Source organism: Capricornis sumatraensis, chromosome 16, assembly GCF_032405125.1.
Source record: "Capricornis sumatraensis isolate serow.1 chromosome 16, serow.2, whole genome shotgun sequence".
Classification (NCBI taxonomy): Eukaryota; Metazoa; Chordata; class Mammalia; order Artiodactyla; family Bovidae; genus Capricornis; species Capricornis sumatraensis.
Genome location: NC_091084.1, coordinates 82,484,163 through 82,503,418, shown reverse-complemented (window position 1 = coordinate 82,503,418; position 19,256 = coordinate 82,484,163). Strand labels below are relative to the sequence as shown.

Sequence of the window (19,256 nt, the reverse complement as noted above, 5' to 3'; positions counted from 1 at the left end):
TGTGTAAAAGGTGTTTATTGGAGCAACGCGCCCAATAATCCTCCTTCGGCTTCAGAATTCAGGACACTTCTGATGTAACTCAGTAAATTTAGCTCCCTTCCTCCTGCCTCACTCATCTAACAAATGACAACTATAAATTTAAGCACTTCCCATATTTTATCTATATAAGGGGCAGAGTAAATCTATCCATCTCCACTTAATATAAATCAAGTCCTTATAACAGTGCCTGGTACTCAATAAGCCCTAATAAGTGTTTGTGATTATATTTTATATCACATATTGTGTGTCAGTCACTCAGCCGTGCCTACCTCTTGTGACCCATGGACTGTAGAGGCTCTTCAGCCAGGCTCTTCAGTCCATGACGTTTTCCAGGCAAGAATACTGGAGTGGGTTGCCATTTCCTCCTCTGGGGTATCTTCCCAATCCCGGGATCAAACCTGGGTCTCTTGCACCTCTTGCATTGGCAGGCAGATTCCTTACCACTGTACCACTCCGGAATCCCCCAGTTATGTATTATATTACTATTATTGAGCACTTATAAAACAAACACTCTGCTAAACACTATGAATAAACAAACAGTGAAGAAAATTCATTCATTAAACAAATATTTACTGAGCCTATGTCCCAGACACTGTTCCAGGGACTCAGGATAGATGAATACACAGGACAAAGGCAACTCTCTGCCTGCCTTTGAGTAGCTTACGTTCTGGTAGGGAAGATTTCATTAAGATAAGAAACACCAAACGCATCTAATTTCCTCTTTGATATGGTGAATAGATCAATATTATGGTGAAGAATTGTCGGCTCTTTTTTTTAAATTAGGATCCCAGATCTTTCTTTAATGGAAAAATGTATATTCATTGTTAGCCTAGGATTTTGTGAAAGTGTTAGTGACTCAGTCGTGACCAACTCTTTGTGACTGTGGCCAGCCAGGTTCCTCCATCCATGGGGTTCTCCAGGCAAGTATATTAGAGTGCGTAGCCATCCCCTTCTCCAGGGGATCTCTCTAACCTAGGAACTAAACCTGGTCTCCTGCACTGCAGGCATATTCTTCACCATCTGAGCCACCAGGGAAGTCAATAGGACTTTGTATATACACTGTAATTGTAAATGTGAAAATCTTATACACCATATATAATTATGAAAGTCTGATACACCATAGGACTTTGTAAATACATCGCAATTGTAAATATGAAAATCAGTTCCAACACATTTATTAACGTCTTTAAAAAAAGGGACTTAATAATCATAATAAGAACAAACTACAGTGAAAGGTGTATAGGATGCATAGAATGGAAGTCTAGCGTTCAGAGCACAAGTTGGCCCCAATCGACTTGTGAAATCTTCTGTGATGAAATCAGACCCGGTTGCAAGATTATCTGGATCACAGTTAGTCTTCTTGGTTTTGACTGTTCATTCAGTGAATAATTGTGGGGAGATTTAAAGTTTTTAGAAAATACAAAGCTAAGAATAGCACTTCCTTATTTTTAACAATATGATAAAGAAATTGCATACATTAAAGTGTACAACTTGATGTTTATACACATATATATGCATACGCTATAAAAAGATCAACACAATCAAGTTAAATAACTTATCTATCATCTCTACATAGTTACCCGTGTTTGTGTGTGTGTGTGTGTGTGTTTAGTGTGAGAAGATTTAATTTAAGATTTATCTTCTTAGTAAACTCCGGGAGGTGGTGATGGACAGGAAGGCCTTCCATGCTGCAGTCCACGGGGTTGCAAAGAGTCAGACACAACTGAGCGACTGAACTGAACTGATCCCCTTTGAAAGCTTTCAAGTATACAGTAATGTTACCTATTGTCACCATGCTGCTCATTAGACCTCCAGAACTTACTTATCCTGTGCGAGTGAAACCTTGTACCCTTTGACCAACATCTCGCGCTACCCTCCACCCCAACCCAGCCCATGGCAACCACTGGTCTACTCTTTGCTTTATGAATTTGACTTTTTAAGATTCCACACGTAAGTGGGATCATGCAGAATTTGCCTGCCTGTGTTGGTTTACTTCATTTTGCAAAGTGTCTTCCATGTTTGTCTATGTTGTTATAAATGACAAGATTTTCCCTTCTTTTTTCAGGCTGAATAGTATTCTGTTATCCGTCTGTCTATCTTAAATTTTCTTTATGCATTCATCTGTCAATGGACGCTTAGGTCATCTCCATATCTTACTGTTGTGAATGATGCTGCAGTGAGCCTGGAATCACGTCTCTGCAAGGCACTGACTTCCCTTCCTTTGCAGATACATCAGTGCCAGCCTGTGTTTCTTAACGCAGAGTGTTTATGGGCTTACCCCAGAAGTGGACTTGCTGGTCATGCAGTGGTTCTGGTTTTACTTTTGCAGGAACCTCCATACCACTTTCCACAGAGGCGGAACTCATTTCCATTTTCGCCAGTAGTGTGCAGAGGTCCCCTTTTCTCTGCCTCCTCACCAACACCTGTTAATAATAACCATCCTAAAAGGTGGAAGGTGATACGTCACTGTGGTTTTGATTTCCATTTCCCTGACAGCTAGTGATGTTGAGAATCTATTCATGTAAAACAGTTTTTAATATGATGAATGATGAACACAATCATTGTTGAATCAATGGTTGCAATGGTTGCAAACATGCCTAGGCAATCAAATTCCATAAAATAAGGTACATCAGCTTTAATTCTACCATCAAGTCTTCCTCAGGGCACTTCTGCCTTTTTACATCCATTTACATTTCTTCATTTTGATGCTATTATCAGTGCCAGCCTGTATTTCTTAATGCAGAGTGTTTATGGGCTTACCTCATTTCTCAAAAATGATAATTTGGTCTGGTCTGATGACATCCAAATTTCCCCTTCACTTCAGTTCAGTTCAGTCACTCAGTCGTGTCTGATTCTTTGCGACCTCATGAATAGCAGCATGCCGGGTCTCCCTGTCCATCACCAACTCCCGGAGTTCACCCAAACTCATGTCCATCGAGTTGGTGATACCATCCAGCCATCTAATCCTCTGTCGTCCCCTTCTTCTCCTGCCCCCAATCCCTCCCAGCATCAGTCTTTTCCAATGAGTCAACTCTTAGCATGAGGTGGTCAAAGTATTGGAGTTTCAGTTTTAGCATCAGTCCTTGCAAAGAACACCCAGGACTGATCTCCTTTAGGATGGACTGGTTGGATCTCCTTGGAGTCCAAGGGACTCTCAAGAGTCTTCTCCAACACCACAGTTCAAAACCATCAATCGTTCAGTGCTCAGCTTTCTTCACAGTCCAACTCTCACATCCATACATGACTACTGGAAAAACCGTAGCCTTGACTAGACGGATCTTTGTGGGCAAAGTAATGTCTCTGCTTTTCATTATGCTGTCTAGGTTGATCATAACTTTCCTTCCAAGGAGTAAGCATCTTTTAATTTCATGGCTGCAGTCACCATCTGCAATGATTTTGGAGCCTCGAAAAATAAAGTCTGACACTGTTTCCCCTGTTTCCCCATCTATTTCCCATGAAGTGATGGGACCAGATGCCATGATCTTCGTATTCTGAATGTTGAGCTTTAAGCCAACTTTTTCACTCTCCTCTTTCACTTTCATCAAGAGGCTTTTTAGTTCCTCTTCACTTTCTGCCATAAGGGTGGTGTCATCTGCATATCTGAGGTTATTGATATTTCTCCCGGCAATCTTGATTCCAGCTTGTGCTTCTTCCAGGCCAGCGTTTCTCATGATGTACTCTGCATATAAGTTAAATAAGCAGGGTGACAATATACAGGCTCGATGTACTCCTTTTCCTATTTGGAACCAGTCTCTTCCATGTCCAGTTCTAACTGTTGCTTCCTGACCTGCGTATAGGTTTCTCAAAAGGCAGGTCAGGTGGTCTTGTATTCCCATCTCTTTCAGAATTTTCCACAGTTGATTGTGATCCACACAGTCAAAGGCTTTGGCATCGTCAATAAAGCAGAAATAGATGTTTTTCTGGAACTCTCTTGCTTTTTCGATGATCCAGCAGATGTTGGCAATTTGATCTCTGGTTCCTCTGCCTTTTCTAAAACCAGCTTGAACATCTGGAAGTTCACAGTTCACTACTGCTGAAGCCTGGCTTGCAGAATTTTGAGCATTACTTTACTAGCGTGTGAGATGAGTGCAATTGTGCAGTAGTTTGAGCATTCTTTGGCATTGCCGTTCTTTGGGAAATTTCCCCTTGCCTCTCCCTAAATATTACCCTTAAATATGCAATGAATCCTCCCCAGCTCCTCTCGCTCAGGAAGTGCTGGGTTCTGCTTTTGCATGACCACCATGACTTGGCCAGTTTCAGTCACCTTTGCTGTTGCTTCCTTCTTCCTCTCCACACCCAAAGGTAGGCAAATAGCCCTGTATCCCATAATGATGGTGACTGAGCCAGTCTGAACTCTGACCTTTTTATGATTTTATGCAGTGATTTGTATAAAAACTTATTCTAGGGGCTCCCTTGGGTGGTCCAGTGGCTAAGACTCCACACTCGCCACTCAGGGAGCCTGGGTCTGAGTCCTGGTGGGGGAACTGAATCCTACGTGCTGCACCTGAAGGTCTCACCTGCCCCGACTGAGACCCAGGGCAGCTAAATAAATAAAAATAAATATTTTAAAAGCCTATATAATTAGGAAAAATGTCTAATTCTAAGCATGCATTTACTGATACTGCACATATATGTGTTTATATATATAAATCCCTTTTCCCTTTGATTTTGCTACCTAAAAGAGTGGATTGTTTTCATTATGAGTTGAATCTCCTCCCCCAACATGGAACATGCAAAATACTATAGCCAGTTGTATTTACTTCATTTTTTGGATTCTTATACTAAATATACATAAAATAGAAGAAATTCCTAACTTTATTGTTAGTCTGGGTTGATACTGTCAAGTCAGAAAGTCTGAAAACCCATAAGAAACCCAAACCTAAAGAAGCCCCAAGACTCAACCTTCCATTTTTCAACTGAGAAAATGAGGAAACAAAGCGATTAAATGACTTTCCCACCGTCTCCAGGGAGTTGGGACTAGAGTTGTGAACAAAACTCACATTTCTGATTCCCAGTCTCTCTCTCTTTTAGACTGCTTCTCTTCTTGTCGGCAAAGCATAGAGCACACAGATTTTAAACAGTACGGAGGGATTATCATAGGCTGACTTGCTCTGAGAAGACTTTGCCTAGCAGGTGGCTAAACTTAGTATCAGCTGTATGATATTATAGGAAATATCCACCTGCAACAAAGCCTAATTGACCACAGGATCGCTCCCCTCCTTTACTCAGGAAGCAGGCCGGCAGCTGCAGGCAGGAACAGCGCCACTGTGACAAAATTCATCCTCCCGGGATTTTCAGGGCAGCCTCAAAAGATTTTCCTCTTTGCGCTGTTTCTGGGCATTCACCTCCTGACCCTCGCCTGGAACCCGAGGCCCCCGCCCTCATCAGGATGGACTCCCACCTGCGCATGCCCATGCCCGGCTTCCTCAGTAGCCTGTCCTTCCTGGATGTCTGCGATGTGTCCTCCACAGCCGCCAGGACGCTCTCTGAATCACCACAGAGCGGAAAGCCATCCCCTCGGTGGGCTGGGCCGCGCAGCACTTTGTCTTCTGCAGGCCGGGGCTGGCTGCGTGCTTCCTGCTGACGGTCATGGCACTTGACCGCGGCGCTGCGATCTGCAGCCCGCTGCCCTACACGGTCCTCATGTCCCACACCCTTTGTTCAAAGAAGGCGGCCGGAGCCTACGTGGGTGGGCTCCTCAGTTCTTTGATTGACACCCGCTCAGTCTATCAGCACGGTTTCTGCGGGCCCAACGTGATCAGCCACCTCTTCCGCGACCTTCCTCCAGTCCTGGTTTGTCCTGCTCTGATACTTCCGCCAGCCGGGTGGTGACCTTCCTCGTGGGTGTGGGCGTTGGGGTGCTGTCTGTCCTTGTGATCCTCATCTCTTATGGTTGCGTTGCTGCTGCCGTCCTATCAGGTCCGCTAAAGGGGGACCAAGGCCTTCAGGACCTGTGCCTCTCACTGACGGCTGGGACCCTCTTCCACGGCTCTGGTCTCTTCATGTACATGCGACCTAGTTCCAGCCGCTCCCTGGACCGGGACAAGGTGGCGTCCACAGTCTCCGCTCTGGTGATCCCTATGGTAAATCGCATCATCTACAGTCTTAGGAACAAGGACGTTAAAAATGCCATGAGGAAAGCTGTGCAAAGGGACTATGTAATTTCTTATGGGCATTGCTTTTCCTGACCCTAATCTAATGTTTGCAATGAAGCTGTGAGCTGGGCCGATCGTTCAGACTCATGTCATTTTGGACTAGTTGATTGCATAATTTGTGCTGACCAGGGCTTTTTTTTTTTTTTTTTTCAATATTCCTCTAACCAGTTTCCTGTTGCTTATTGGAAAAAAGTTTGGCCATTACTTGTTTCTAGAATGAATAGCATTGCATAGGTTGAGATTAGCAGAAAACTTCACCATGAGGAAGGCTGATCAACTTGGAGTATCAAAACACGAGTTTGTGTCTGTAAGTGGAAGACATTGAAAAAAATGTTAGTCCAGTATTTAAGGTGGAGATTCTTCAGGTAGGTCCGGAATATAGCATTATAACCTGAGGAGGGGGCTTGTTGTTGTTTAGTTTCTAAGACATGTTGGACTCTTTTGTGACCCCATGGACTGTAGCCCACCAGGATCCTCTATCCACGGGGATTCTCCAGGCAAGAATACTGGAGTGGGTTGCCATGCCCTCCTCTAGGGATCTTCCCAACCCAGGAATTGAACACACATCTCCTTCATTGCAGGAAGATTCTTTACCAGCTGAGCTACCAGGGAAGCCCTATACAGTTGCCAAGTGTTCTTGAATCATGAAACCTATGGTTATTAATCTAAATATGCCATCTTTATATTTGTGGCCTTATGCAAGTTACTTACAAGCTCTATTTTCCTCATGTGTAAGATGGGAGTAATAACTGAAGTTACCTCATTGAATTGATGCAACAATTAAGTGAGAATGTACATGAGAAGGGCTTAGCCAAGTGCCTGGTATGTGGTTGTCTTGCTGTTCTTTAGTCCCTGAGTTGTGTCCAGCTTTTCTGACTTCTTGGCCTGTAGCCCACCAGGCTCTTCTGTCCACCGGATTTCCTAGGCAAGAGTACTGGAGTGAGCTGCCATTTCCTTCTCCAGGGGATCTTCCCAAGCCAGGAATTGAACATGTATCTCCTGCATTGGCAGGTGGATTCTTTATCGCTGAGCCACCAGGGAAGCCCCTGCCTGGTATATAAGAATATTTAACAAATGTTAGCTCGTATTGTCAGCCATTTAGTCAATATTATTAGCCAATTTGGTACAAAGCAAGAGAAATTCAGGTTAATGTGCTAAAAAGAGACAAAGTACATAGCTTTATAATGTCTACTCAAATTGGGCCATAACAGTCTCAGTGAAAGGCATGCCTATAATTTCTCACCTTTGCCACTTCTTTTGCATATCAGGAAGCAGTTCTTTGGGAAGAAGAAAGAACTTAAGCTCATAGAACTGGCCACATGTGGAAATCCTATCACTGTGCTAATTTTTTAAAATTAATTTTGGTTGAAGACTAGTTGCTTCACAATGTTGTGATAGTTTTTACTGTATAGTAAAATGAACCAGCCATGTGGATACATGTATCCCTTCCCTTTGGGACTTCCTTCCCGTTCAGGTCACCACAGCGTGTTAATAGAGGTCCCTGTGCTGTATACACAGTCAGTTATCTATCTTATACATGATATCAGTTTGTTGTTGTTCAGTCGCTAAGTTGTTCAATTGCAACCCCACGGACTGCAGCACACCAGGCTCCTCTGTCCTCCACTGTCTCCCTGAGTTTGCTCAAACTCAAGTCCCTTGAGTCGGTGATGCTGTCTAACCTTCTCGTCCTCTGCTGCCCCCTCCTCCCTTAACCTTCCATCTTTCCCAGCATCAGGGTCTTTTCCAATGAGTTGGCTGTCTGCATCAGATGGCCAAAGTATTGGAGTTTCAGCTTCAGCAATGAATATTCAGGACTGATCTCCTTTTGGATGGACTGGTTTGGATCACCTTGCAGTCCACGGGACTCTCAAGAGTCTTCTCCAACACCACAGTTCAAAAGCATCAATTCTTCGGTGCTCAGCTTTCCTTATAGTCCAACTCTCACATCTGCCCATGACTACTGGAAAACCGTAGCTTTGACTAGACAGAGCATTGTCGGCAAAGTCTCTACTTTTTAATATGCTGTCTAGACTTGTCACAGCTCTGTGCCAATTCTGTCTGCTCCCTGGACACTCTTCTCTTCCCTGTGGCCATTTCCCTCCACTTTTCTTTATATGTGCTCCATTTCACCAATTCTCCTGCTGCCGGAGTCAGTATACAAGCCTCATGCTTTGGACTTATGTGGAGCTGTCACTGGTCTATTATTATTTCTATTTTTTTTCCTGAACAAAGATTCTGACTATAAGATCTTTATAAAAATCTTTTGTGTTTGGCCATATATATATTTGTTAGTAATGAAAATGTTCTTTTTTCATTGAGAAGATAGATGTTTCTTCAGTTGATCCAACTACCCAGGAGAAAGTAATGCTCATTCATTAGTAATAATGAAATCTAGGGATTTCCCTGGTGCTCCAGAGGTTAAACTCCATGCTTCCATTGCAGGGGATGTGGATTTGATCCCTGCTTGGGGAACTAAGATCCTGCATGCCACGTGGCATGACCAAAAAAAAATCTAGTTCTTAAGACAGGAATTGGCACAAAGTTTGAATAAAGCAAAAATGGTCTGGTAAGTAAGCCACATGTTAAATAAAACTTCCCAAAGGAGTGCATTCATTATGGAGTATATATGCAGATATACATCAAACAGAATATTTTTGGCTCTAAGAGAATCAGGCGTTTTATAGCTATTTGAAATAGGACGAGGTACATCTGACTCCAGGGAGCAGCTAGCCAGATGGAGATAAATCTACTTTACTAAAATTACCACAATCCAGGGTGTGGTGCTCCTTTTGCAACAACCTCAAATCTTTTCCAGATGGCCTGTTCAGAAGAGCTGCCAGCATAAGCTGGAAGACCATTTTTAGTTTTCAGGGAAGAGCAAAGCCGCCAAGCTTGTTCTTGGGACAGTGGCACAATTCTTCATTTTGTTAAAGAAACCACATGAAAAGGCAAATTACAATTGAAAGTTTATTTGGAGAGAAAGGAATCAAAGCCAAGTGGATAATGTTTATCAACACCAGGTACTGGGTCCAAGCAGGCTGAGACCCTGGGTTAGGGTACTACCAGTTTTCCTTCCCATTCATTTTCCTCCCTTCTAAGTGACCGTCTTCCCTTTTAATCAAAATATTTTTTACAGATTCATTAACTAACAGCTTTTCTTTCTTTTGGCTGAAGAAATGTTTTGTCTCTAAAATGTTTCCTTCACACATTTTAGTTACCTATCATGATCTTATTTTGTGCTTTGATTTTTAGCATTTCCAGAAATCTGATTACTGTTCGTGTGTATCACCTACATTTCTCTAATTTTTAGTAGGTATATATGACCACACACAGACACACACACACACGCATACATGCGCGCGCACACACACACACACACTGACTCTCAAATTAGTGACTGATGCATTAAATGAGCTCTGATGAGATTTTAAACATTTTTTCCCCTAAAGATTACTGGTCTCATGAGCCTACTTATTCTGTGATGACCCGCATGAATAAGTTCATATTTGCATTCCCCTTCCTGTGTCCAGATAGCTGATTTGAATCTTTCTGATGGGGCTTCCCAGATGGCGCTAGTGTTAAAGACCTCACCTGCAGTCCAGGAGATACAAGAAGCACAGGTTTGATCCCTGGGTTGGGAAGATCCCCCTGGAGGAGCGTATGACAACCCATCCAGTATTCTTGCCTGGAGAATCCTATGGACAGAGGAGCTTGTGGGCTACAGTCCATGGGATCGCAAAAGAGTTGGACACGACTGAAGCGACTTAGCATGACCTACGGTTGGACAGGAACAGTCTGAGTCTTACATGGAAGGAGCTAAACCACGTATCCGAGAATTCTCCCATCAGTTTGACCTACAGCTACTTTCCCTGTATTGTGTCTCCTTGTCCCTAACATCTCCCAAATAACTGGGGAAGAAAAGCCAATTGTTAGTATCTGACCTTTGCTGCTCTTCCCCATCCTTGCTCTTGCTCCCTTCCCCCTTTCTAATGCTGGCCCAGATCTCCTGTGTGAAATACTGCATATGGGTCTGACCAGGAATGAGAGACCCCTCTTTTCTACAAGTTAAAACTAGCCATGGCAGGCTCCTGTAGCCGTGGCTCAGCACTTTTAGAAACTGGACGTGGCAGGATCTTGCATCAGTGGTGCCAGACTAGATGGCTGGCAGCATCTGGTTGGAAGACAGACAAACCACACTCTTTGGAGGAACCACACTCTAGAAATAAACAGGCCACTGGAACCCAGGGCGCCCTCAAGGAAGAACAGAGGTTTCCTCTCTCTCAAAACAAAGTTTTTCTGAAATAGAATCATGACATCAGACTGGACTTTAATGTCAACATAAATAGGAAATGCACTATGTCTAAAGTATTGCATTGATACTTTCTGGTACTTTCCTGTTACTACAATAAAACCTCCTTCTCATGCAAAGGGAGATTAGGTTGTTTCCACCTTGCATACGTGTGTGCGTGCTAAGTTGCATCAGTCGTGTCTGACTCTTTGCAACCCTGTGGACTGCAGCCTACCAGGCTCCTCTGTGCCTGAGGGTTCTCTAGGCAAGAGTCCTGGAGTGGGTCACCACGTGCTTCTCTGGGGGCCTCGCTTACCCAGGGATCGAGTCTCTTATGTCTCCTGCACTGCAGATGGGTTCCTTTTACCACTAGTGCCACCTGGGAAGCCCTGTCTTCATCTTAAGAAACCCTTTAAGGAACAAAATTGATCCGTATAGCTCAGAGGGAGGAAGACCTTATATCAGACCCAATAAAACTCATAGTTCATTTTCTAACAACTAGAAGTTAAAGAAATAGCTTGGAAGGGATCATCTCACTCTTGGGCTTGACCCCCAGTATAGGATACAACTGGGATAAGACTCATTCTGGGACTGAGATGCAGCTGAGGTGTCCTGGAACCTATTCAGTGAGAGGTGGGCTCTGAGAAGTCCTTCGTCTCAGCACCCCTGCCATCCAGTCTTCCCTTCACTCATCCCACGTATTCTCTAGCACACCCTGCTTATAATTTGCTGTGTCATCGGCAGTTTCTCTGAGTGACACCTCCCGCAGTCCCTCTCTTTACCAGAAGGCAAAGCAAATATTCCTTCTCTGTTTAACATTTTTGGTGTCCACGGCTTCTGTATCTCAGAAGGTTCTGGAATTGTTTTTCATCATGCATGCCATCCCTGGTAGTTTCTCAACAGAAGGCCACATGTGAGACTTTCCTGTGTCAGCCAGTTAAATGTCTTTGATGGAAACTCTAGCCCTCTATGTTAATTTTATTTAACAATTACAATTAGGTGTAACTCACCATGAAGGAAAAAAAATTTGTTAGTTTGAGGGGAAAATAACCTTTGTTATCCTCAGCCATCATTGCTGGAGTGGAATTGATTCCAACTCTGGGTTTCAGGGTTGAACCCTGACCAGTTCAAGATAATTAGAAAACATCTGAAATGCAAATCAAAACCACATGAAATATCATCTCACACCAGCCAGAATGGCCATCATCAAAAAGTCTATAAATAATAAATGTTGGAGAGGGTGTGGAGAAAAAGGAACCTTCATACACTGTTGGTAGGACTGTAAGTTGGTGCAGCCACTATGGAAAATAGTATGGAGTTTCCTTAGAAAACTAAAAATAGAGTTACCTTAATATCCAGTAATCCCACTCCTGGGCATATATCTAGAAAAGACAAAAACTCTAACTCAAAGAGATACATGCAGCTCGTAGCAGCGCTATTTCCAAGAGCCAAGACACGGAAACAAGCCAATGCCCACCAATGGGAGATTGGTTTAAGACGGACCATAGGAAACGGTGAACTGTCGCCATCTGCAGCGCATGGATGGGCCTGGAGAATGCATCAGACTAAGCGAAGTGAGTCAGAGAAAAACAAAGTTTATATGATATCGCTTACATGTGGAATCTAAAAGTAATACAGATGGATGTATATACAAAACAGAAATAGACTCCCAGACGTAGAAAACGTTAACACATTTTCAATGTTAGTAATAATATTCCTTTGCTAACACATTAAAAGTGAGTCAACTATATTATTTAAATACTGCAGCTATAAACACTACAGGGTAAAAAAATCAGGTAACAAAAATGTCATTTAGATTAACATAAGTAAATGTTTAAAGTATCGTAAAAGTAAAGGAAACACATTGTATTGGAATCATATTCCCTTAACCTTTTTTCTGTCAACTCAGATTCTAACCATCTTTTGTTTCGGGTCTCTCTGTTCTTGGTGTCTCTAGCTTTTTGGAATTTGTGCTTTTATGGTGAAGGCCTCTGTCCATAAGCCATCCTGAAGACTCGCTTATGTGAGTCTTTGGGTTCCTTTTGCTGTTACACCTCTTCTCTTTGGCTCAAGAACTAACAACTTATCTGCTTGAAAGAAGGGAGTGATCAGATATATGGGGAAGAATATATTAGGTAAAAGCTTGAATAGTATTTCAAAAATACTATTTTTAAGCTGTCACATACAGCTAAGTGAAAAATTTAAAAAGAGGGTTGGATGGGGATAAAAGAAGAGATTAAAGAATTGTAGAAGCAAGACCAGACATTAATTCTAATATATCACAGCTAATATATTAGAAATAACCTGGGCCTCTTCTGTCCCCTCTAAGACGTCCTTCCCAGGCAGTGTCTGGGGACAGAAAAGCCAGACCTTGAGGGCCAGAGGACAGGGCTTAGTCAACCCTAGTGTCTTGGCTACAAAACAAGAATTGCTTCTCTGCTAGTGCGTTTGGAGACAGGTGACAGTGAGTGGGGTGAAAGGAGGAGGAGGAGTTGTGTCTTGGTGTATACTTCGGGGAGATTGGCTCATTTACCTTTGCAAACTTTCCAGCACACTGTGCCCAGTTATCCCTCTTTTCCTCCTTTTCTCTGCCCTTCTTCATATGGTCATTTTCTCTTTCCTCTCATTTCCCCTTTTCTTTTCTTTTATTCCTGGAAACCAAACAGATAGAGCCGTAGGAGAGGAAAGAGAATGGTTTCTCTTTCTTCTTCCCGATTCAAAATCTCTGGAAGGTCTTTCTGAATGTGCTCCATCTAAGGAGTCCCATCCAGGGGTGGGGGTGGGGGGACAAACAAAAAATACTGGTTCCAAATATGACATTAGAGAGTTGAGACTCCCTCTGCAGTACACAGTCAGACTCAGCATTTCTGGAGGTTTCCTAAGTCCTGGTGTTTATTTTTGCCAGACAGAGGTCTCTGATGATTGTTCTTATGCTTTGGTGGTGTAATTTATTTTATAGATCACAGGATGGAAGGGACCTCTATACTAGTCCCATGGTTCTTGCAAAAAGAGAGGAAGTTTCCTTGCTGTCAACATGTCTCAAAAGATTAACGCCATGAAGGGAGGTCTTGGAACCCAAGCAGGGGACAAATGAACAGGGTTGGTCTCCATCCACTACCCAGGAGAGAACTGATGTTCAGCTTGCCTGGTTTCAATTGCTCCTTCTTCACTGTGGGCTGTGCTCTCAAGTCCTCTCTTTGCTGTGATGGAGAAGGCGCGTAAGCATTTAGGGCCCTCTTGTTTCACAGCCGGACCATTTCCGAACTAAGTCAAACACTGCTAACAGAAACAGAGTATGGATGAGTGGGATAATCTCAGAAGCTGGAGGTGAAACATCTTTTGAACATTTCTGAATACCTGGGTACACCACGGAACAAAAAGATGACAGAGGAATAAAGCTTTTCCTAAGTGTTAGGTGAGTCTCTAGGGGCTCTGCTCTAATGTATCTCAATGGCCTAGGACGCAGGGAGAATTTCAAAGGCTTACAAATAGCTCGGTGTCATGGTCCTGGAGGGCCAAGTTTCATAAGCGGTCCTTTTCAGTGGCATTTCATTCAACTTGAAAAGCAAAGTTGTTGACTGATGATTTAAACATGCGGGTGTGCCCATACACTTTAGCATAAGAACAAAGATATGCTGAGAACATAGGTTCTTATTTCGGGCTCTTTGGTTGACCATGATGGCTACTCCATTTCTTCTGAGGGATTCCTGCCCACAGTAGTAGATATAATGGTCATCTGAGTTAAATTCACCCATTCCAGTCCATTTTAGTTCTCTGATTCCTAGAATGTCAACGTTCACTCTTGCCATTTCTTGTTTGACCATTTCCAATTTGCCTTGATTCTTGGACCTGCATTCCAGGTTCCTATGCAATATTACTCTTTACAGCATCGGACTTTGCTTCTATCACCAGTCACATCCACAGCTGGGTATTGTTTTTGCTTGGGCTCCATCCCTTCATTCTTTCTGGAGTTATTTCTCCACTGATCTCCAGTAGGATATTGGGCACCTACTGACCTGGAGAGTTCCTCTTTCAGTATCCTATCATTTTGCCTTTTCATACTGTTCCTGGGGTTCTCAAAGCAAGAATACTGAAGTGGCTTGCCGTTCCCTTCTCCAGTGGACCACATTCTGTCAGACCTCTTCACCATGACCTACTCATCTTGGGTTGCCCCGAGGGCATGGCTTGGTTTCATTGAGTTAGACAAGGCTGTGGTCCTAGTGTGATTAGATTGACTAGTTTTCTGTGAGTATGGTTTCAGTGTGTCTGCCCTCTGATGCCCTCTTGCAACACCTACCATCTTACTTGGGTTTCTCTTACCTTGGGCGTAGGGTATCTCTTCATGCCTGCTCATGCAAAGCACAGCCACTGCTCCTTACCTTGGATGAGCGGTATCTCCTCACCACAGCCCTTCCTGACCTTCAACGTGGGATGGCTCCTCTAGGCCCTTCGGTGCCCGCACAGCCACCGCTCCTTGGATTGCTCATCCCGGCCGCCACCTACCTCGGATGTGGGGTAGCTCCTCCCGGCCGCTGCCCCTGACCTTGGACTTAGGTAGCTCCTTTCAACCGTTCCTGAGCCATTGCAGCCTGGCACTCTCAGCCGCTGCCCCTGACCTTGGACGTGGGGTAACTCCTCTCGGCTGCGCTCAGTGAGCTGGGTTGCAGCCGCCCGCGCTCATTGTGCCAACTGTGAAGAAGGCTGAGCGCTGAAGAATTGATGCTTTTGAACTGTGGTGTTGGAAAAGACTCTTGAGAGTTCCTTGGACTGCAAGGAGATCCAACCAGTCCATTCTGAAGGAGATCAACCCTGGGATTTCTTGGAAGGAATGATGCTAAACCTGAAGCTCCAGTACTTTGGGCACCTCATGCGAAGAGTTGACTCATTGGAAAAGATCTGATGCTGGGAGGGATTGGGGGCAGGAGGAGAAGGGGACGACAGAGGATGAGATGGCTGGATGGCATCACTGACTTGATGGACATGAGTCTGGGTGAACTCCGGGAGTTGATGATGGACAGGGAGGCCTGGCGTGCTGCCATTCATGGGATTGCAAAGAATCGGACACGACTGAGCAACTGAACTGAATTGAACTGAACTGAACTGAACTGAATCCCTTACTGACATGTGGTTTGCAAATAATTTTCCTATTCTGTAGCTTGCCTTTTCATTTTGTTAAGTGTTTCTTTGGATGTGTGAAAGCTTTTTAATTTGATGTTGTACAACTTGTTGATTTTTGCTTTTGTCACTTGTTATTTGATATCATATCTCAAAAGTTACTGCCAAGAATTTCTATTTGGTTCTTTTTTTATAATTTCTGTCTCTTTGGTAACTGTCTCATTTGGTTCACAGGTACTTCTTCTGATCTTATTGAATCATGTTTCTGTGCTTTCTTGTAGATTACTGACTTTCTTTGAAACAGCTACTTTCGATTTTTTATTAGCTAAGTCACAAAGTTCTATGCCTTTGGGCTCAATAATTGGAGACCCTTCTCAGGCTATGGGTTCTTTATGGAAAAGGGAGAGAGCCCAGTGTGGGCCTCCAGCTTCCCCAGCTTTACGGGTCACTCCTTAGGGAGACCCACTCTGGTCTCATATCCTAGAAACCATGCAGGAATCTGCAGGGTATGGCCACTGAGAGTCACACTGAGACAGAGAAGGGAGACAGGCCTTGGAACCGTCAGGGCTTGGATCTTGGCAGACTGAGTTCCAGCAGTTTTGCCTGACTTGGGACCCTGAGAAATGAGCCTTGCCATCCTGGGAGCCTCTTCCCCTGCATCTACGATTCATAACCCCATCTACTACTGAGGTTACTCAAGCATGGCTAGAACACTCAGAAAATTCCATCACCCAGGAGCACTTGAGTCGTGTCCAGACAGGAGCTCTGCCCATTTGCATGGCTCCATCTGGCCAGAGAACTTTGTGTGCAGTTCTTCCTAATTTGTTTCCCAAACAAGGAGGCTTGCCAGTCTTGGGCCTGTTCTGTGGTCGTGTCCAGGCAAGAAGGATAATGTGTAGCCCTAACCACTGTTGAACAAAACCTTCAGCCCCACCGTCCAGGAGAACTAACTGAAGCACGTGGGAAACTGCATAGCCCATCCCTCAGCCCTGCTTACAGTAGCATTTGAGCAGAGAGCCCGACCTCTGCAGAACAAAGCTCCGCCCCCATGTGACAAAGGCACTCGGTGTGCAGTTCTTCTGATTTGAGTCCCCAGTTAGTGGGTCATGACAGCCTTGGCGTCTGCAGCCCTGTCCAGGTTGTGAAGTTAAATCCCAGCCCTGCCTTCTGCTGGATAGAGTACTCAGTCCTGCTCAGCTCAGAAGCCTGGCCTGAGAATCCAGGTAAGAAGAGAAGCCGTCCTAATGCTACTCTTGGCCAAGAAACCAAAGCAGCAATCGTATCAACTCCTCCCGGCCAGCAGCATCTGCACCCCAGCCTCAGAGCCTGGGCAATGTCCTCACCCCAAAACAGACTTTGATCAGTATCAGTCTCAGTTCAGTTGCTTGGTCGCATCCGACTCTTTGCGACCCCATGGATTGCAGCATGCCAGGCTTCCCTGTCTATCACCAGCTCCCAGAGTTTGCTGAAACTCATGTCCATTGAGTCAGTGATGCCATCTAATCATCTCACTCTCTGTTGTCCCCTTCTCCTGCTGCCTTCGATCTTTCCCAGCATCAGAGTCTTTTCAAATGAGTCAGCTCTTCACATCAGGTGCCAGAGTATTGGGGTTTCAGCTTCAACATCAGTCCTTCCAATGAATACTTAGGACTGATTTCCTTTAGGATGGACTGGTTGGATCTCCTTGCTGTCCAAGGGACTCTCAAGAGTCTTTGCCAACACCACAGTTCAAAAGCATCAATTCTTCAGCGCTCAGTTTTCTCTATAGTCCAACTCTCACATCCATACATGGCTACTGGAAAAACCAAGGCTTTGACTAGATGGACCTTTGCTGGCAAAGTAATGTCTCTGCTTTTTAATATGCTGTCTATGTGGGTCATAACTTTCCTTCCAAGGATTAAGTGTCTGAATTTCATGGCTTCAGTCACCATCTGCAGTAATTTTGGAAGCCCCAAAATAAAGTCTGTCACTGTTTCCATTGTTTCTCCATCTATTTGCCATGAAGTGATGGGACCGGATGCCATGATCTTAGTTTTCTGATGTTGAGTTTTAATCCAGCTTTTTCACTCTCCTTTTTCACTTTCACCAAGAGGCTCTTTAGTTCTTCTTCACTTTCTTCCATAAAGTTGGTGTCATCTGCACATCTGAGGTTACTGATATTTCTCCCAGCAATCTTGATTTCAGCTTGTGCTTCATCCAACCCAGGTTTTGATAGCTAGCCCAATTGATCAAGGTCACTGCCAGATGATCTATCTAGAGCTCCAAGCTGAGCTGACTGGGGAAGGGCTGTCTCTCCTAAAGCAAGTTGGGAACCTGGGAGTAGAGATCGTGTACTCAGACGTGCAGACACTGACAAAGGCATTAAGGACCATGAAGAATTAGGTGAATATGACACCACTAAAGGAAACTTACAAAGCTTTAATAGCTTTATAAGAATCTGCTGGCAAAGAATCCGCCTGCAATGTGGGAGACCTGGGTTCGATCCCTGGGTTGGGAAGATCCAGTGGAGAAGACAAGAGCTACCCACTCCAGTATTCTGGCCTGGAGAATTCCGTGGACTGTAAAGTCCATGGGTCGCAAAGAGTCAGACATGACTGAGTGACTTTCACTAAAGGAATAAAAATCTATAAATGGTCTGACAAAGAATTCAGCATAACTCTCTTTTAAAAGTTTGGTGAAATATAAAACCCATAAACAGACAACAGGATGAAACTAAGAAAACAATACATCAGCAAAATGAATAAAATGTGTTTAACAAAGAAAACCATTAAAACAAAACAAAACAAAACAAAACAAAAAACCCAGAAATCCTAGAGCTGAAGAAATCAATAGAGACTTTCAACAGCATACTCAGTAAAGCAGGAGGGAAAACAATGAAAAAGAGTTAAGAAAGCCTAAGAGATCTATTATAGGACATCACCATCAAGACAAAAGACATGTGCATTAGCTAATCTCTCTCTCTCATGCACACTGCGTGTGAACTAAATACAATGCCAAAAGTAATGAATGGCATGGGTTTTATTTTCTCCTTTCCTTGTATATTGTTTTTTAACTTGCTGCAACTCCTATATTTATAATAAGAACAAGTTACTGAGATATATGCATCTCTAATCCTTAATAGCAAAGGGAGATAGAGAGACAGGGAGACGGGAAATGACAGAGAGAACAGGAAGAATGTCAGAGACGATAGACATTCCTGACTTTTACCTACTGGCTGTGCAACACTTAGCTAGTTAGTAACCTCCCAGTTGCCTCATCTATAAATGGGGCTAGTAATCCTTTACCACCTCATTGGGTTGTTGCAGGGACTGAATGACATAAAGGGCTCAAAACAGTAAGAGATGAATAAATGTTAGCGGTTGTCATTTCCACGATCATTCCTCACCATAAAGGGAAAAATAAGGCAGGACTAATCTGGAAGTAGCAAGGAGTTCCTCATAAAATTATTCCCTAAATTAAATGACTTCTAAACCTAGACTCTAGAATATTGTTAATAAGTGATTATATTTATTTCTATATTGTATTATTTCCCAGTCAGTGAAATCGTAAGGTCCGATTTCTGCTTTTTATGTTTCACCAACACCAAGTAGAGTGGAACTTGTGATATTCGCTATAGGCAGCATACAGACTAGTGGAGAGCTTATGCTACGTGCATCTCA

General features: G+C 43.7%; 1 pseudogene; it reads left to right on the top strand.

The window, feature by feature from the left end:
- Positions 1-4,280: 4,280 nt before the first annotated feature.
- Positions 4,281-6,227, top strand: LOC138092312 (olfactory receptor 5A2-like; annotated as a pseudogene).
- The last annotated feature ends 13,029 nt before the right edge of the window (positions 6,228-19,256 follow it).